Source organism: Trichoplusia ni, chromosome 1, assembly GCF_003590095.1.
Source record: "Trichoplusia ni isolate ovarian cell line Hi5 chromosome 1, tn1, whole genome shotgun sequence".
Classification (NCBI taxonomy): Eukaryota; Metazoa; Arthropoda; class Insecta; order Lepidoptera; family Noctuidae; genus Trichoplusia; species Trichoplusia ni.
The window spans coordinates 22,489,073-22,511,027 of NC_039478.1; the positions used below are offsets into that span (position 1 = coordinate 22,489,073).

The window sequence follows — 21,955 nt, forward strand, 5'->3', positions numbered from 1 at the left end:
TATATTCTAAAATAAATAAATATATTAGAAAACAGGTTTGGTTAGTGTTGGTCTAATTATAGAAACCTGTTTCGCGGATATTATTGTTATTTCTTTAGAAGTTTTACTCGCCCTGTCTTATTTTATACGTGATAAAATAATATTTGCGGCATGTCGAAATTTATAGCATTATATATTGCTAATAATTTCACATGTGTATTTTCTGAGGTACTTAGGTAAAACTCATAAACATTAGCATATTACTGCCTTATACTTATATTACTGGTATGAGATGAATATTAGTTTTTAATGTGTAAAATTGTAATTTCATGGAAATGTTTAGTTATAGTTTTAAGATTGTAATGATGCAATCAAATGTAGGATTCAGTATTTCTTGAATATGTTAGTAGATATTATAGAAACATTAAAATGTTTTTTTTAAATAAGTTCTTAATTTGCATATAGTTTTCAAATTAGTTGTTAAAGTTTTTAATTGCATCGTTTTGGAACAATTAATAGGAGAATAGGATTTATCCATAAGTATTTTATCTATAGTCACATCAGGATACAAATTAACACAAAAACTATAACTAAGAAACTATTTTTTTTTACAAAATCTTGTTTGATTTTTTTTACATAATTATAAAAGTGTTTAACCATCAAAGTTTAAATATAAATTATAAATCAACAAATGTAAAACTGAATACATATCTCACTCACCAAGAAATTTTATCATTAAAAAAAAATCTTGTCTATTGCCAATAACAAATGAGTCCTTAAAAAAAGGTATTATTAATAGAGTCATTATTATTATCAGTGTCAGTTCCCAAACCTCCTTGCTGCCATGTGTGTTACATAACAATAATTCAGCAAGCATATTGATATGACCTCCAAGCCACAGCCATTGTCTTGAGGATGTGCTCATTCAAGAGATTGCACTATAATTTCATTTGAATATTTCCTATGTGTCACCTCAGTGTGACTTCAAGTCTTATTATCCTTTTAGTAACAACTTTATATTTTATTGAGGAAATATGGGCCTTCTAAAATCTCTTGCATAGGTTACTTGTAAAGTAAAAAATTTATAATCTGAAGCGGTAATTAGATCTTCTGAAAGGTACTTTGGATACAATAAGATGGGAATAGGTAATACTAATTTAATAATTATTTTAATTAATTAATGATGCAGTTTACAAACTTTATTTCAACATACTTTTTCAATTATACTTATAATTTTGCAAGAATTATACAAAGTGGTTTTACACTCCGGTGATTAAAATATTATTTACACTGCTTTAAAAACTTTTAATAATACTTACTCTTATTCGTTCTTATTTTTCATTAATGGTATACCACCTACTTTATTAATAAAAAATAAAAAGGTAGTTATCATAAAAAGGCAAAAAATCGTAAAATGACGTGATTTGCCCTTGAATTGCATTCACATAAAATCGTTCTATCCACTTTTACATAGTTTGGTATAAACGCGATGTAATAAAATTCTATCGATGGTGCGAATATTAGGTGGTACGTAATAGTACATACGTCGCTAAGCACGATAATACTTATCATTCTATATAATACAAGCTGACCCAGTAAACGTAGTTTTGCCGAATATTTTTTTTTCTAGTTGTATGTATTTTTTAATGCCACATTATAAAAAAATAAAAATAAAAAATTTCGTCCAAAAAACAAAATATTTTTTTTTTTGTGTGAGCTACCCTTATCACTTAGGGGTATGAAAAATAGATGTTGTTCTATTCTCAGACCTACCCAATATGTATACAAAATTTCATAAAAATCGCTCGAACCGTTTCGGAGGAGTACGGTAACTAACATCGTGACACGGGAATTTTATACATTAGAAGAAGATATCGAAATTTTTACAGCCAGTCTAATAAAGGGACATTATAAAATTGTCTAAAGTATCTGGGTTGTGGAGGTCAGTCAACCACGACTTACGACATCGAGGATATCGACATTTTTAATTTCTTTCCATTAGAAAAAAGCATTCAAAACCGTTGTGATTCGACTAACGACGTTTAAACACCATTAATATTTGTGAACTCATTTTTGCTAAGTAGATTCGTCGTGTCTTAGTCAGAAAATTTGATAACGTGCGTGCTGCAAAATTGTAGAAAATGAAGTAGTCATCTTATAGCGTAGTATTTTCAAAAATTCAGACATTCAAGATGATTCTAATGGATATTATAATACGGCAAATATTGTACTCAAAGTTGTCTCTAGTCAATTTTATCGTCTATTGTTCGATAATTTTTCCCATGACCTTTTGATTCCTCTGAATTAAGACATTAAATTCTCTAAAACTCTCCTTCACACATGACATTCAACTCTACCCCTTTATAACAGGGTCTAATTCACAATGTGAGTCACATTACGATTAGATTATTTGAATAATATTATTGGTTCATTGTTAACGTATTTACTTAACAGTATTTGACCCAACTACCTGATAAATAGTTACGCAACCAAAGGTCGTTTGTATTAGGTCAATATTAGTGGTACCGTATTGACATAAGATAATATGTTGGAACTCCTTTTCGCCGTCTAACCTTTTTAGTTGGCAGTCGCCGTCACTGATAAGCCGAATTCCAAGACGCTGATTACGTCATTGATTCTGATTTTTAATGAATTTGTTAAAGTTGTAAAGGGGAATGAATAGTTTGCCTTCATCTAAACTACTCAAAACAAAATAGGGCCCACAATAATTAATTTTATTTTTTTGTTTAAGAATTCCCCAGTTGGCAAAGATTAGCAAAATGAAGTATTAAGATGTGAAGTAGACATGTTTACGAGTCATTATTAACGTTTTGAGCAACGATTTATGCGTTTTATTCATGAGGATGGGCAGAAAAAGTGAAGTGCTTGAAAAAACACAAAGTTGCATTCATTTTGTCACTTATGTTCTCAGTGTGACTCTAAGTTTTGTGGTTAGACGTTGCCTTCTTGAACTGTTTTGTTTAATTTCTGTTATAATTGTGGTTATTATGGCTAGTTCTCGACGTCACATGGACCTGAAAACAGCTGCAAGAGCAGTTGCACTGCTTCAGGAGGGAGAGTCCCAGAGATCAGTAGCAATACGCGTCGGAGTGTCGCGAAGAGCTATCAGAAACGTGTGGGAGCGGTACCAGGAAACCGGGAGTGTAGCTAGGAGACCTGGAACAGGAAGAACAAGAGCTACAACTGCACATGAAGACCGTTATATCCGGTTAACTGCACGTCGGGAGCGAACAGTAACCGCCCGGACCTTACAAATGCGACTACGGCGATCGACAGGTACCCAAGTCAGTGACCAAACCATCCGAAACCGTCTCCACGAAGATGGTCAATGCTCCAGAGTACGGGCAGTTCGACTCAAACTGACCAGGGCTCATCGAGCAGCACGTTTAAGGTTCGCTAGGGAACATTTGGTTTGGTCCATAGAGGATTGGAGCACGGTACTCTTTACAGACGAATGTAAGGTCAAGTTTTATAGTGACGACAAACGAATACGCGTGTGGAGAAAGAAAGGCGATCGATTTACAGAACCCAGCATCCATGGAACAGATCGTTTTGGGGGTCCAAGTGTTATGGTGTGGGGAGGAATTAGCTTGAGGGGCAGAACAGAGCTTGTAATTCTTGAGGAAGGGTCAGTAACGGCCACCAGTTACGTTGAGCGAGTTATCCAACCTCACGTTATCCCATTTTCACAAAGAGTGGGTGCTGGTTTTGTGTTAATGCAAGATAATGCTCGTCCCCATACGGCTCGCATCCCACAAAGAGCACTTTCTGAAGCCAACATTTCCGTTTTGCCATGGCCTGCAATGAGCCCCGATCTTAATCCCATTGAACATCTATGGGATCAACTAAAGAGAAGCCTTAAGGAGAGTTATAGTCAATTGAATAGTCAACAGGAGCTCATAAACGCGCTAAAACTCTGTTGGGAACAAATACCAGAGCAAAATGTTATCCACCTGATTGAAAGTGTACCAGATAGGCTCAGAGAGTGCATCCAGAGTAGAGGAGGTCCTACTCGTTACTAAGAAAAATATTGCTCTAGGATTATTTGTAATAAAACAAAGTTAGGTTAAGTTTACAGTGCTCGTTACTTTGTTGCAAATTACCAAAAAAGTGAATTTTGTGTGTATTTTTAAGGAAATCAACAATTTTGATTGTTGATTATCCTAAAACAGTTTCTTAATCCTTAGCCTAACCACATTTATCAAAAAATAACAATTAAATATGAATATTTTGTAATTACAGCCTAAAAATGTAGTGGGCCCTATTTTGTTTTGAGTAGTTTATTTAATAACAGTACCAGCCCGCTTATGCCCCAATTTTGGGCTGAGGGTTGATTTCATGTAGAGCAACAATGAGCATCGATCCCCGATTCCAATATTTAGAATCAAGGTTACCTCTTAGAAAAATAAGCATCTTAAAAAAGCCAGCTCCTTATTTAAAATATTGCCATTTTTTATAAATGCCATTAACTCACAAGCTCAAGACACTCAGATTAAGATAAAGAACATTCGTGGATCACAAAAATGCTTGCCCTATGCGGGGATCGAAACCGATACACGTCGCGCACAGTCGGTTTGACGTGATCACCTACATTACTTGGCTATCCGTGAAAAATGTTGTATTACTCTACATAACCGATTATATAACAAACAGCTATTACTAACATAATAACCTAACTTAAAACTACCATCATACAATCAATCCACAACGATCAACGTCATAACTTATCCTAACCCATCTTACATATTTAACCTTCAATAGTATTCTACAGGTAATTCAACTGATCTTTGCGCATATCTCCATGTGTGGGTGCCCCTTGTAAAAACAGTTCACTACAACAAATAGGTACCTAGTACTTGTGTCTAAGCTATTATTGAATAATGAACAATCGCACGCACACATAGCATCGCGCGTACAGATGAGTTGAACTTGTGTCTTCATTTCTAGGTAAGTGATACGCCCACGTTTGTCGATGATCGTATCAAGACCTGTCCAATTGCGAAGTTTATTGTCATTCAACATACCACTCTTACTAAAGAGAATAAAGTCGGAACTAGTACATCACGTAATAGAATACACATTTTTAGATATCTTTCGTAACTGATGAGAGATACAAATTATTGTTTCAGTGAACCTATCTTTCATAGTTACCTACATGTTATCAACTATTAGTAAAATGTCAACGAGACAAGTTGCCCGATACGAATTGAGTGCGATGTAAAGTACTGTATTTTTAACTAAATTGCCAATATACTTACTGCCCGTGATAAAATCGTCCCAGTGTCCATATTAATTAATTTAGCTCCCTTACAGCACACATCGTTCAACACACGCGAAACACTAGCTTTAATTACGCTCTACTTAATTACTAACTGTCTCCATAATAACCGTTCTGTTTTTTTCCAGTACCTCGTCCCTCCTATCCAAGAACGAAGATTTATATCCTCCCAGGTGTCCTAAGAAGCCCTTAAATGTCCGGTTTTAGGTTAAAAGCAATATCCTTATTGGTAGTGCTCTTCTCTTGTATTTTAATATACAGCATGTATATATATGTGTTTGAAAGGTTGGGAAATAAAGGTAACGCGTTTCTATTAGGCGGTATGTTCACATATTAAACCTTTATGTAAAGAATAATGTAATAAATACGTGTTTTTTTAATAAATATTTGACTTTTTATTCATTTGAGTCGTTGAACTGTGGTTAGTCAATAGTCGCTAATGGACGTCTAAGTAATCTTTCAACTTGTCTAACTGTATATTGATATGTCTGTCTAATGATGTGTCTAATATTTACAATAAATACTAAGGTGCGAAAACAATATTTTCGTAAAGTTTTTGTCTTAATGAAATGTTCTGTATTCGTAACTTAAAACGCAATTTTCTGTAAGAGCAATAGGTAGTCACAAAAATAATTTCCCGTAGAGTATCTGTTACATAAACTCTAAAATATTAGAATAGAAATGCAGATATGTAAATGCGTCATTGCCACAAAACGTGCAAAGGTTTTTGCCTACACAAATGTGGAGAGGACAACACGTGCGTGCCGAGCTATGGCGGGCATAATGGGACCAGCCGAGTCGCACAGCTGTTAATGACATTTCTAATGCTCCTATTATTGTATCGAAAACTTGATTTTTATCCCAACGACGGAATTGTCAGATTTGGATATACGGTAGTGTTTCTTCTACGTAAGTTATTTTTTGGAAATGGATCATTCAGTTTGTATTCTTGCGTCTAAATTGCGTTTCGTATTTTCCAAGCATATAGCAGTCATAATTTTGTTGAAAATTCTAATCCATGAAGAAAAGGCTCTGAAAATTTGACTTCTTGTCTAATTTTTGAAGTAAAAAATGAATAGCATGCTAAGGTCTTAACCTGACGATACTAAGATCGTCGTACAGCAGTGATTACTTCTAACCAGTTAATGCAATGGCTATTAAAGCACAGTTTTATTATGATCGACTCTTATCCTTGAATAGCATAATTATAGTTCATGATTATGCAAATTACATTCGCTTGCTGGCTAGCAGTTAAATTTGACTGGTTATCTAAACGTAAAACTAGCTTAATTAAAGTGCAAGTAATAAAAACTACCACTAATTAACTCCCGAAAGAGTTACTCGAAATATTGTTTAATTTTAACCATTACTTTCCTTAATTTGTTATATCATATCACCCTCAAATTGAGGCGTAAGGTCTGCTAGTTACTGAAAACTAAACTAGTCTAATCATCATGCATTTTAAATGCATGTAGGTAGTCAGAGAATTAAAATAGGGTAACTTATCACGGAAGTACGTTTCCGCGCCAATTCCAGCTACGCCGCGAATTCGCGGACTAAAGCTGGTTCATTAGAAGCTTGCTTTGTTTTTAATTGAGCCTAACGACTAACCATTAAAGTCCTGTCGATTCTTGATAACAATTTGCATGCAGGATGTCCTGTTTTACTGAATGATAGCCTCACTTATAGATTGTACCTACTTAGTGGTTAAGGGTCTATGCATATAGGTTCTTGGCGCGTCACTTGCTACAAACAATATTCGGGCGAATGGAGATCTAAATCACTGCTAAGCTGGAAGTATTGCGGAGCTGTTATTAAACCTTGTAGCCAAGTAAAATATTTATAGTAGTAATCACGGTTTCTGAAATTATCTTTAATTAATCTGTTATTTAAAATCTGATCGCAACTGAGATTGGTTGATCAATAAACAAAAGAAAAATTCGTCAAAAATACATCCAAAAACATGACATGAGCTTCTACAACCGATAAATAAATAGCATTGATCAGCCTTTCACAACGCGAGCGTAACAGCGAAACAATTGACACCCGTTTTTTAACTTTAAACGCGCGTCAACGCTTTACGGAACAACGTGTGCGATGTGCATAGACCCTAATTGAATTTGCGTGTAAAGTCGAACGGAATGTTTTGCTCCTGCTATGGTTTCACCTTGACTCCGATGCCTTTATTGCTGTACGTATGTTTGTGTGTTTTTTAGTGTTTCAAATTAGTGATGTTGAGTTGTAAATACGAATTATATTTAATTTTTTACTTGTTTCGTGCCTTTTCTTTATTCTGGCGATATGGATAGATGAGATAGGATATATAACGTCTTTTAGGTCAATTCAAGTGTGTTTAGTTTTTTTGCTAGTCAGCTAACAATCAGATTAAGCGCGGTAAATACATCAAGACTTGTATTAAAACGATTTCAAAGATTATAAAATTTATTTCCTATAAAAAATATAGCGCTAATTTATAGTTTAATCTTTTGTCGATTAAAAACTTGTTACTAGTTATGCTTACTTATAGTACGACTCGACAAACAGTTTACTAAATATTTGTCCCAAATTGTGTACCTACTTAGAATATTTCAATTCTTATAGTCCGGGAGGAAGCGTAGCCACAGATTACTTAATAGTTACTAGCGTAGCATTGAAGTAATTTTAACGACGATGGGTTGTCAACTTATTCAATAGGCATCAAATGATTAATAAGTGGTTCAATATTTGAAAGCTTGACTCACTTACTGACGATTCACAAACGGTGTAAGTATGGTACGCTTATATTTAAACTTGCACATTGCATAATTATATTAACATATATATAATGGTATGAGGTACAGTCTGTAGCGTGACGATGGTGGATATGATGATATATGATGTATTGTCAACAAACGATGACAATATGAGCTATCATCAATAACGCACCTCATGATTAGTGCTACGTTTAGGTCTAAAGTCGAGAGATCCCGATAAATACTCGTATGTAAGTAAACCGTTATATCTTAAGTTTTATCAACAACTTGAAAGATACCAACTGCAAAACTAACATAATATTTGATAACTATTGTATCAACAAGCTTTTAATAGTTCATTGCTGTTATAACAGCGATTTAAAAGATAAGACTTAACATTGTCTTAAGGAAACGAGGGATTACATGGTAATATGCAAACTGTGGGTAATTTGATAATTACCGGCAGACACCGCTAATGGCGTCCTAATGCGTTTACTTACGTTCCGTTATACGCTATCTTTTACCCCAAATATAATTAGATAAAGGGTAATCGATAGTTCTGTGTTAGAGATGAGTAAAGTATCTATAATACATTAGTATTAGTAAAGTACTTTATAGTAATATAGTTATTCCAGCCTATATACGTCCCACTGCTGGGCACAGGCCTCTTTCCGTATAGGTAAGGTTTAAGTATTGATCATCATGCTAGCTCAGTGTGGGTTGGCAATTTCAGTTTGATGTCCAGGTTTCATCACATAGACATAAACATATCTTGCTTTTAACACACTTATACACTTGTCAGTTGAACCAGATGACAGCCAAAACCTAAAAAAAATATATTATGTAGTAAGTAAAGACTAAGAAACTAACTTTTAAAGTACTCGGCACATCTATAGTTTGTACTAAAATACTTCGTAAGGAACCGGCAATATCTTACAGAACAAGAATACTGCAGATTAGAACTATACAATGCCTGTACCATGAGCTTTTGAAGCAGGGCTATTGCTGAAAGAAGCGAGATACCGCTCTAATTGCTATAGCAACAGTAAGGAACTTTCCTTGTCTCGCGGGGTAACATAAACATACAAATCACATGCGCAAAGACACCCAGACTCAGATCAAGCATTCGTGGATCAAACAAATGCTTGTCCTATTCGGGGATCGAACCCCTGGTTAGGTGTAGTGACCTCAGTAGGCTATTCGTGCAGTCATCAACATCTCGCTTCCACCTTCTACATGTGCTGATATAGCAAGAAAATGGTTCTATTGTCATTTTAAAGATGCATCGTAATATCATGTGTATTCTGGCACTTACATTTGTTCTTATACTTGACTAGAATAAAGCTTCACCTAGACTAGACCATTGCAATGAAGGAAATCCTGGCTTGCAGCTTTGCTCACGTAAACAATTTTGCATCTTATTTTTAGACAGGTAAAGTTTAATCTTGTTTAACCTTATCGAATCACGGTGTACTTTAAAAAATAATTTGTTATGGAGCGTGTGAAGCGATTGTAAATATCTATTTTCATCCTGTTTTCATCATGTAAATGGTATTGTAGTAGATTAGTACCTAGCAGGAAAATATACTTAACTTGATTTCAATTGTGTTAACAATTTAATTAAGTTAAATTAATTTAATTTATCCGTATTGAACTGGAGGGGGTATTAAATGTAAGACAAATAATATATTTATATTTAATTATCCTTTATTTTCCCACGTTTTTAAACACACACTTTTCTTGTTTGTTTGTCGTTCCGTTTGGATTTTTGTAACTCACGTATCGGTATAAATGACAGCTATATATTCTTTATATTCTTTATAAATATATATATATATTCTAATATATAAATATAATATATACATATAAAGAATATATATATTCTTTATAAATGACAGCTATGTCATATTTAATGAAAAAAAAAGAACAAAAGTTTCGTTAATAAATATTGAAAAATCAGACGAATTGAGAACCTCCTCCTATTTGAAGTCGGTTTAAAAACTAGCAAAAAGTCTTAGCCTTGAAGTGTGATCGAGAATTATATAATGAATACAGCACGATTGCTTGTTTACAAGCACTGTGACGCGATTTTGTCTGGCCGATGACCTTGTTCAATTGATTCCATATTAAATTGAAAATTTTCCCTAATTATAACAACGAATTTCGTATAATTTGCTCATATATTGATAAATTATCAGTTGGTATCTATATTATATAGATTTTCGTGTTTTAGTCAGATATTTTAAAATACTATCTTATTTTTCAAGTCTGTCTACTACTATCCTGTAAACTCAAAAGTTTATCAGCATTGTTACTCTTACCCAAAAACTACTAAGCGGATTTCGATGAAGTTTGTCACGGAGATTGTAGCTGAAATATTTGAAGCTCTGAGGTAACATTAAAAAATCAAAATACCGACGAATTGAGGCAAAGAGGTTCTGAATTTTGAAGTCGGTTCTGAGAAGTTTTCTTTTCTAATTAATTATTGTTAAATGTATAAAGCATGAAGTATTTTTTCCGCTATTCAGTTCTAAACTAATTCAATAAAGCATACCTACTTTATTGTTCTAGTTTCAATCATTTTACAATTATAACTAATGAATGAGATTTTTCGGGTTTCCTGTCATTGTTGCGGTAGTATTGTACCGACAGTATTTAATATAATATATATTTTTTCCTCTATGCGTCATATAAACGATTGCAAGGTTTGCCTATACTGAAAATGATATCACTAGGTAATGTGGCAAAATGAAATAATTATCCGGGAAACAAAAAATAATAAAAATTAAAAAAATTAATAAATAAAAAAGTCGGTAAATGTTTTACTGTATTAGGGACTTTTTATCGTTACTGTTTTTTATTGTTTGGATATTCTTTATAATTTCTATACCGAAAGATACATAATTAAGGATTAGCGAAAGATATAGACCTCATGAGGCTTATATTAAGGCTGTTTTTACTGACAGCACTTCAAGAGACATAATATTTGGTTTAAATGTTCTACTTATTCGAACAAATGAGCGCAGCATTTGTATGTTCTGTCAAACAGAAACCATATGGCCAGTGATTTATCGAGTTTCAGTTTAAAAAAAAACATATTCTATCGGCACAAGAAGTGACTACATTTAACTTGACTATGACACGGCTTTATGTTTTTTAGGAGTCCGTGCGATTTTAAACTTTGAACCCGGATATGAGACCTTTTTAATACTTTTTTATGTTAAAACAAACGCCACAATTACTAAAAGATTTTTAAATAAAAATATTGTTATCAATAAAAACGTGTGTGAAACGAAATAAAATTTATGAATTAGAAAACAACTTAAAAACATTATTAAAAGATTATATATACACGGTGATTTTTTAGTCGTCTTAGAAAAGTAGCCCAGTTCATGTAGTTCCGGTTCATGCCCATTCAGTAGGTAATATGTGAGTATGTTTATCAATAGTCCGGTACCCATAATAAAAGCTTTGCTTATTTTATAACTAGATGGCGCTGTGCGAACGTTATGGAATATTATCATTAAATTACATTTCTGTCCGCAATAATAATCCGGTCTTCCTTAACACATACGTGCATCGTGCACTAATCATTGTCTAGAAGCCATAGCAAAATGGTTTTCAATTTAAATACTATTTCATTTACATAGAAAACAATGACCATTATTCTATTACATTATGTCTGAATATAATGGACGTACGTCTTGACTCATAGCCTCCATTATTTACAGAGGACGTAGACATAACCTATGCAATCATATGCAGACTTACATGCGCAGGTAGTCATGCTAGTTGCAAGTATAGCCAAGTTATTAAGTCACCACGCCGAAACCAGGTTTGCGCGACGTGTCGTTGTTTCGATCCCCGTGTAGGACAAACGGTGTGTGATCCGCGAATGCTTGTCCTGAGTCTTGCTTTTGTGCATGTGATATGAATGTTTGTGAAACCCATCGCGACACAAGGATTAAACATCTTAAAGCGAGAGTCGTTTTAAAAAAGAAACCAAGGAAGAAGCCGGTTGTCGCAATCAAATTTTCAGATCAAGTATTCTCGATTCAATGATTCTACGTTCTATTAGATAACGGAATAAGTTTTATACCTTGTCTAGTAAAATCATACTAAATACCAATATCAATAAGTCATGGAAAAATACTGGCATTTTATAAATCGGATTATGTTTACCGAGTTATTTTGCCGTCTGTGCCTACCTACATAATATGTATGTGTACCATCTATCTATCTATAAGTAGGTTGACGTAAATCATGGTAATCATTTGTACGTGATTCTTAAATTACCCTGTTTACCGAGTGATATTATTATGAATGATCTGTTATTCAATTTGAGTACCAGTGCTCAACAAATGACATAATTTATAGTCATTGAAGAAGTAAAATCATCTCGTGGTTAAATTCCGACTACACAACTCGATCGATAATAGGTTAAGCTACACTTGATAATGTCGATCCGTGGATGGGTTACTATCTATGTGATAACGAGTTCCTCCGTGTTTCGGAAGGCACGTAAAATTGATGGTCCCAGCTGTTATTTACACATCTTTGACAGTCGTTGCGGGTACTCAGAAGATAGAAGGTGTGACAAACCAGTCTAACGAAGGGGTAAGCTGTTGCCCAGGTAACTAGGATGAGGAGGACAGATAAGCAATTGCTCCTTGTAAAAAAGTGTCCTCTTATACTGGAAAATTGACTTTTTTAATTGGAATAATGGAATATTTTATTATCTTTTATGCTTCAGTAACATACACAGTGCCACTCAAAAATCAAAATCAAAATCAAAAGTTTTTATTTCAAGTAGGCCGTTTTCCAGGCACTTTCAAAACGTTAAGGTGATGGCTCTAGTTGCGCATCTTACTCATCTTTGTGCACGCTGAAATGTGTGGGTCAGTAAGTAATCCTTGTAAATCACGGGCTTTATATACGAATGTAGCTATCTTTTGAATAATTTTATTTTTAAACAATAAATTGGTATTATCATTGCTTTATTAAATTTTATTCTACAAAGCATTCGCCATGATATGCGTGTTTGTGCAAGATAAGAGTGATTCATCATCAGTTGTTCGTTTAGTTATTACAATAAATCGCTTTAGTATCTTGATTCGTTTAGTTTTAGTTTGTTAAAATTGTTGAGGAGCTAATTTCAATTGTGTTTCGAAATTAGGACCTTAAGTGGAGTCACATTTTTTGGCTGTCGGTCTATTTGTAAGATCTTTTCTCTTATACACGCGTAAAGTCGAAAAACTGGGGTCTCAACGTTCCTTAATACGGAAATCGTGAATATGGTTTTACATCACAATAATATCAAGACATTTTTTTTTAACAAATACCTAATAAGTATCCACTCTGTTATCATGGAGTTCAACGAATTAAATTTGTAAAGCAAGGTCCATCTAAAAAAGATAAACAAAAGTCATTCACCGCATAACTCATTGCACAATATTGATACATTTTAATAACATGGGAAAATGACGAATTACATTGGCTCAAAGTACCTACAACTTCAGGGAGGCCTATGTCCAGCAGTCGATTGGTAGAAGGCCTTCAACATTTTTTGGATGAGGATCTTCCGCAGTCATCAGTTCAGTTTTAATTTTTGCGTCGTGGGGGTTTTCGATATCATTAAAATCCCAAGCACAGAGAAATAGAACAAGCATTTATGGTAGACAGAAATACTTGTCCTAAGTAGGAATCAAACATGTGGCACGTCGCGCACAGTGGACCTGGTGTCGTGACCCATACTGATCGGTTACCTCGATTACGGCAGTCAGAGTCTGATTTCGTAGAATGTACTCTTCTAAATTTCACGCCAACTTTAATTGATTCCATTCATTTGACGTAATGCTCAATCAAAGGTAATATCCGCCATCTTGTATACCACTGACAGGTCTTGTCAATTTGACAGTACAGCTACGTTCTCAATTACAAAGCCAAACGATCTGAATTACCAAAGCGTGCATTTTCCATTAACCGTATCTAACTCAGCTATCTATTACCGTGTGTGGCGAACCATCCCAATAATTTATGATACGCAAACCCGTTCAGGTTAAACCCGCATCAGACCGAATCCTGAATAAATCCGTACGGAAACAACGGACAGAGTTTATTGGAGAATATTTATGGTTGGAACTTGTATGTTCACTATAGATCGTGAGATATCTTATGTTCAGTGATAAATTATGAATTATAGGTATTTACTAATAGCCTAGAAGATTTGCTAATGGAAAAGAGGAATTGCCCCAGTCGTTGGTGCGACGGGAACCGCTCAAACATAAACAATCTTTATAAATGTCTGATCTTAACAGTTCCATAACTTCACAATTGTAATTCTTCCTTATGACGTAATACAGTGCTTTCCATTCTAGATATATTATTTAGGTTTAAATTATAAGTCATAACAGTTATTATGCACCACACATTATTTTACGGCTATGGACCATGGACTTGCCAACCATGTCGGTCAATCAAATCTCAGCCGGTTGCTACACAATCAGTATATTCTGTACCTACCTTTAAGTAGGCGTCTGGCCTCCTTCGATTAAGACTCGCAATCCCGGATGGCCTCACGCACAATCACTAGGTCAGCTCAACCAGAAATTAAAGGTCAACATTACGAAGCAATAGAAAACAAACCAGAAAATTTATTTTTAATAATAGGTACCAGGTTGGGATACTAGCCATTTGACTGGAAACAGTTTGACAATAAAATTGTTACGGTAAACCACAAATGTTCTCTCTTATTTAATGTGTTAGCAATTAAGCCAAAAGTTAAATTGTTTCGCTTTTAATGTGCAAAGTACGAAATGAATTGTATTTAGAATTAAATTTACAAAACGTAAATAATTTTTATTTGAAGACTTGGTGCAATATACCTAACTTAAAAAGTAAATGGATTATTTATATAAAAATGTTCTCAATAATTGAAATTTACGATTAAATTGATAAGAATAAATTAGATTAAGATAAATTTAGCTTCATATTTTCGTTTTTTTTTTAATAAGAAGATTCTTATCAATTTAATCCTTCAATCGGAGATAAATTAGGCCAGATTTTTTCCTATACCTTTTCCTCAAATATTTATTAAGATTTACTTTTAGATTCTCGCGACCTTCAAAGACCGTGCGATTATATTCTGATAACTGGTTCAATATGTGACTCACGCACCATATACGATGATCTCGAGAATTCGGGGCGAGGCCATAACGTATTTAGAAATAAATGGTCCAATCAGCGTTAAGAATAGATTTAAAATCACCAATAGTAAGAATTCTAAAGATTTAAGTTTAATAAAGTGGCAAAGCAAACAGCTGTCAGCTTAGGCGCCATCTTGCCGCACATGTCAAACCTCTTTTGTTCTATGGCAAGTTACTGGCTGTTAAAACTGTCGTTACAAACTTGCAATAATTTACTTTGTCACTCACACATTTACCATTCGTGTACCAAGTCACAATTCTATAATAGAAAATTATGTAAATGCATAAATATTTACTAATTAACTACCTCGGGATTTCCAGTATGCAGGCTGCCTTTATCCTTCCTCATGGTTTTATTTTGTAAACATTACTCTCCTTTACCGAATTCGGATAAAAGTATGTACATATATAATAAAAAATAAAAAAAATAAATGCGGACAACATCACATACAATTGTTCTGAACCCAAAGTAAGTTGCTCAAGCACTTGTGTTATGGAATTCAGATACAACGAAGGTACCACAAACACCCAGACCCGAGGCAATGAAGAAATGTGAATTTTTACATTGACCCGAACGGGGATCGAACCCGGGACCTCAGAGCTAGCGACACCTTGAAACCGGTGCGTACGCCACTCGACCTCTTTTGTGTAGGGATAAGCTGCACAAAAAGTTCCGAAATCGGTCCAGCCGTTTAGTCGTGAAGACGTACCAAACACACACATACTTTCACATTGAAATATTTTAGTCAGACACGTCAGAGGCCACCGAGGCGACAGAAACTAAGACACCAGTTTTACATAAACCACATAAACATTACTTATGTCAAAGCTCAAACTCTCCGTAATCATTATATTTATAGACTTTCAAAATTGGTGCGCCTTCTCAAAATTTCTCAGTAGTCAAAACATTAACGCCATAATATGTAGGTACCTTGACCAATTCAAAGCGATAGATAGATATTTCATAACAACACACAACACTGTATTCATTCTTTTATACAGTCGAATATAATAATACATAGAAGTACAAATAATTTTACACAGTACGAATACTATGCCTAAACTTAGTATAATAAGTGCAATAGTAAAAAAAAATCACTACTACAGCACTACAGTATAAAGTGACATCGATTGTGCTCCATTTCCGATTGGGTCACACGTGTCCCATTATTATGCGACGACACACCGCCATGATTCATTTTACGCATTGAATTTATTAAAAAAGTTGTGCGTGACTTGTCTGTTAACAAGTTTCCTGTCTTGGGCAAGAGGAAAACCGTTGGTGAGTGGAGACGGTGACTTAGTCTTCGCGAAAATCGATAAAAAGTCGAATATTGTGAACAGCCTTCAACTGTTTTTAAAAGCATTTATTTAGATTCACATGTTCCGTTCCGTTCTGTCAAATCTTGCGAGTTAAATTTGTGTCACTTGCCGGTTTTGCATGCATGCTTACAGTATTATGACGTCATTGAGCTGGAAGGCGACCATAGTAGCGTCGCAATAAAATGCCAACTAAATGACAATTAGCAAAATATGCTTGATCGAAAACCAAAGAAGCCAAAAAGTTTTGTTTTATTTCAGCTTGCTATAGTTTTATTAGCCTGAAAACAGCCAGTCATTGCAAGAATAATAAGATAAGATAAAAAAACAAAAGTAATCCCTCGTTCAAAGTAGAAAATAAAAAACTATTTGGATTTTCATTTGAAAATTATGACCGTCAATAAAATGTGCACTAAGAAAAAAGTACCCTAACTAAAATGTTGCCAAGTAACAAAATATTAAATTCCTCGTCTAAAAATAACCCAATACAAACTCAGCCTATTTATTATGATGCTCTTTTTTGTTGAATTGTATTTTTTTCGCCCGACTTGCGAGATATAGTCGAGATTATGACAAGGTTAAGTTTGCTAGGTAAACAAATAGTATAATCACAGGTGGTCAGAATTACTCTCTTTATATTGCTTATTCTGTACAGTGTGAATATACAACAGGCTATTTTATAAAGTACAGAGAAGACGAAACTTCGACTACACACATAAGTACTTGTGTAGTGTTGTACCTACTATAGATGTAATAGCAAAACGTTTCTTTTAAATAGCATGTGCCGTTTGACCTGAATGACTTAATCGATTAGGAAAGTCAACGAAGCGGTTTCTAAGTTTCCAACGTTCAATATTCTTGAAGTTAAAAGTTATTGTAAAACAAATATGCCTAATACTTTTCCCGGCTGTAACGTGACCGTTTCGTTATAATTCCAAGGCTAAACAAGTTTACCTACTAATACACGTTAACATTACTTATACCCTGTCATGGCACTTAGTTTTAATCCGATAAGAGTTAAATGTTTAGAACTTTTAGGTACCTAATCTTTTTTCAATCTTTATCGAGTGACATAGGTACCTATTTATGTCTGAACTAACAGCGTACCTATCAGTATAAAAATTATGTTTTTTGAAACCAGTTATTACGAAGCCGTCCTAGCCATACAACTTCACACGTATACTTATACAGTGAGATACCATGTCTAAAATACTTTTCACATCGCACGACATCTCGAGATTCAACCGCATTAGGGAAAGGTATAAAAAAAATCGGGTCACATGTATTCACATCACTCTTTCATCCTTACTCATGATGAAATATATAAATGTCACCTACGCGTATTCAATAAAAATCAGCCATAATGTAATAAAAATCGAGTTTCTGACGCTTGGATGACGTGACGCAAGTCTTGCACAGCGAGAGCGACACGAATTGATTCCCTTTTTAAATAATGGAAATTGGCGGGAATGTCATTTTGACGTGGAAACGTCATTTAGATTTTTTGTGATGAAGAATTTAATTTTCGGTTCAGACAAATTGGAATGGAATATACTCTATATTTTTGTTTATTTAGTGATACAACTTTAAGTGAATAGCCACGTTTTTTTATTATATCTTTATTTAGAGAGTCAATGTTGAGCGCTCGTGTCGACTTTATTTACAAAAAATCACGACTTTTTGGACATAACCTGTTTGGAAATCTTTCATATTTAGACAGCTGCCAAACAAATCTTTCCGTGTTCACATGGGTTTCGTCATGTTATAAACAGTTATGTTCATACATACTTTATCAAAACTTAATGCTATTGCAAAAACTTCGATACGTATCAAAGAATATAAAATACCAACGTACCATTTTATGAAGTATACGATAATGTAATGTCAATAAAAGAGAAATCATTCGTAACTGCTACAGGTAAACAATAAAAGGAAATTGTAGCGATTGATTGGAAATACCGGGAATACGTTGTGAACACTTAGTGTTGCCAGTTGAAATTTTTCCGATTGCAGTGTTGCCATATTTGTTTGCCGCCTTTGTGCTTTTTACTGTGTTCAAAAAGTGTAAATTATGATGTCATTCCGCGGCGTGCATACCTATTACCTACATACTTATGACTTTACCTGTGTTTCCTCGCTCCTATAAGTCGTATCCTGATGTCGGTACATTTTACCGACTTTCTCGAATAAATTACAAAAAAAAAAAGATCTATACAAACTACTGAAATAAGCAAGTGCAACTAGACAAATACAAACTTAACAACAACAGTACAAACATTTCAATCTGAAAAAAAAAAACTAAAAAAAGTAATAAATCAAATCACCAATATTGATGTTTGTCTTTCTCTTATCAACCAATCACTGCTTATCGATATTAAACCGCTACTTGAAAACGACCAGGCATATCAAATCGATCACTTTATCTATTGTTAGCAAACACATCAGCTGTTAACAACGTATTACATGCTTCAAAACAGTTGATAACTCTGATAGTAACGGTAATCTCTATGTAAATAGTGTAAATTCATGTGTAAATATGTATTGGTTATTGAAAATATACGATTCTTACGATTTTCATATGTTGTGAGTTGTTTATTTTTATGTTTAGACGTGTAATGCTATGTACACCTTAGATTATAATTTGTTGAGTTATTGAACTTGACTTGTAGTAACCAGGGCCCCGATTCTGCTACGAGTATTTACAAGGACCGATGAATGAATGGCAATTGGATTAAATTTAAAATATTTCCTGTTTTCTTAAGCATTAAAAAAAAAAGTTAATTGTATTGACCTTGAGTGTACCATCCCGTACTGAATTACCAATTATTGTGTAGGAAAAATGCTTCAGAAAATACGAAAACTGTAATTTTAAGCCAATTTTCATTAATTCATCGGCCGTTGTAAATAGCGTAATTGGGGCCCAGAGGCGCCTCATGATATCGTGTAGGAATGGACTGAAGTCCGAAGATTTTAGTCCGGGTCTTTGTACTATCACTAGGGCAAAGAAAGACTACAAATTACTCCGGGATAAAATTACCCACTGTTTCCTACGCCTGAAACAAGGACGAGATTTCAACTGTCTCTGTAAGTCCGACTTAAACCTCACTCTGTGTACCTTCCTTTAGTTGAACGCAGGGTTAATACTTCGGAGAGAAATAACGAATTAAACTCCCAAAGACGTTTATAAAAGTTTATATTATATAAAATATGTTTCATGTGGCCCGGAACAGTGAACCGTGGAAGCCTTTGCCCAGCTGTGGGACACAGTAGACTGTAGACAAAAAAAAGTATATGTATAGAAATTAATTGCGTGCTAAAACAATAATATTATTATTTACAATTCAGTAATTCACGTTAATACTCTTAGGTAAATAACGACTTAAAATACAAATATACCGATTAATGATATCAAAGTATTAATTTATAAAGGAAACAACCTAATAACGATGTCTATACTTTGGTTTGTTATAATATTCAGTTTATTACCCTACTCAGATTAATATAATTGTTTTTGGTATCTGTTACGCCCAGCCACTTAAATTAAGTGGCTCAATAAGAGCGGTCGTTTATAATTGCCCGATAGTATTTAAATACCTTTATTAAATTATTTTATCGGGTAAACGATGTGACTATTTGTAGGTACAAATTATATGAGAAGGAGGTTAATTTAATATTGAGTTTTAATGTAAATTCGAAACTTATCAGTGCTGAGAATTGGCCAAAAGCAATTCAGACCTACCATTCGAAGGGTTTTCTACAAATACTGGACTACTAGAAGAACACCATTTTGCAAAAGGTATTGGTTACCCATCAAACTTTTGACCGAACTAAGCTTTGCTTAACCTTCTTTTTTCTCTATTTGTTTTTATAGTTTTCATAGGAAAGACGGATAGACAACGGTGCCTCATAGGGTTACGTTAGGTTTTATCCTTAAAGTGCGGTACCCTAAAAAATATACTTTTATTATGCTATTATTAACCCAGGGAGCTGTTATTTGCCGTATTTTCCTTTAACAACCATAATACAAAAATACATATACATTACATTGGGGTATAAATATACGCACCTATATCTATATTTCAGAAGGTGTCAAGCTAAGTTAAATTAATATATATTAGAGTTAAGCACTAGAAGAAAAATATCCCCTCCATTTTATACAGAACTCCGTCATATTATACTTTCTGAAGCTCAATCAATTAACTTGTAATCCTTTGAAGTTGTGAGCAGTCAAACCTTGTTTGTGCTAGACAAAGACTCGGTATTAGTTGCAGACATTGAGCTTGAGAAAATGAAAGAGAACTTCAGTGATTTTGTCAAAAGATACCCTGGTATTTACTTGGTTCGAACTTATCTTCAGTGCTTCTGAAAATGCAGTTGATATAAGATGTGAAATAGAGGATTGAAAAACAAAAGAATATTCTATTCCGTCAGTCCGTGTAGAACCAGGATAAAGATTTCTTGAAAGCTTTTTTTTAATTCAGCTGTTACTGAAAAGAAGACTGGTTAGGTGCGAGTTTAACTTGCCATGATGAGGGTTCTGTAAAGGCCTTAGAAAAATGGCTGGATGATAAATATATTTAAGTGACCCAAATAATTATCTCTCAATAAATTTACGACCGTAGTATTTATTATTATAGGCGCAATAGAAACACGTCACATATCAAAATTCTAGCTATGACATTTCATGAGAAAAAAATCTTTTGTATATTGGTATTTTTATCTTGTTAAATTATTAAACTTATCTGATAAATCGGTGAAATATAATGATAAACTGTCACATTACTGTAAATAAGATTAGGTAACATTTAATTTGACAGTAGATTTGTTTGAAGAGCTTTCCGGCAGGCAGTAAAAGCACCGGAAACCACTTCCGTAATACCTACTTATTTTGCATAAATGTGCAAAATAATATCCGTCAATCTAATGATTCATATTTATATGAATTTAGATATTTTCTTCTATGTCGTAATATTACAATTATTTCTTGTTTCTGATGCTGGGTAATTTTCAAAATACGAAATATCTGCATTTAATACCTATTAAAGCAAATATGTTATATAACAAAATATAAACAAAAATACTTTCAGTGACCAGCTTCTGTATTTCCACAGATTCAGTTCTTTTAAGCTAAAAGCAAGCTGTCAAAAGGTTAACAACCCCGCCGTAGCGATGGCAATACAATCAAAAGACAAACATATTTTCTTTCCATCTTTATCTGTGCAGTCACATCGCCATGTTATTGCATATGACATCGGATTGGATGTTGTAAATAATGTCTATTTGTAAGTATTGTTTGTAGCGTCTGAGGAAAATAACTTTGTGAATAAGTCGCAATTTTGCGGATAAATAATATAAGAAAATGCTTACAATTGTCTCTGGGACAATTCTTTTTTTTAATATAAAAGGTTTTGCAGTTAATG

The 21,955-nt window shown here is 33.9% G+C and overlaps 1 protein-coding gene across 2 annotated transcripts in view; it reads left to right on the top strand.

The window, feature by feature from the left end:
* LOC113499674 (beta-1,4-N-acetylgalactosaminyltransferase bre-4-like) overlaps positions 1-21,955 on the top strand; it is a 205,458-nt gene that overhangs the window by 301 nt on the left and 183,202 nt on the right. The window lies entirely within an intron of this gene.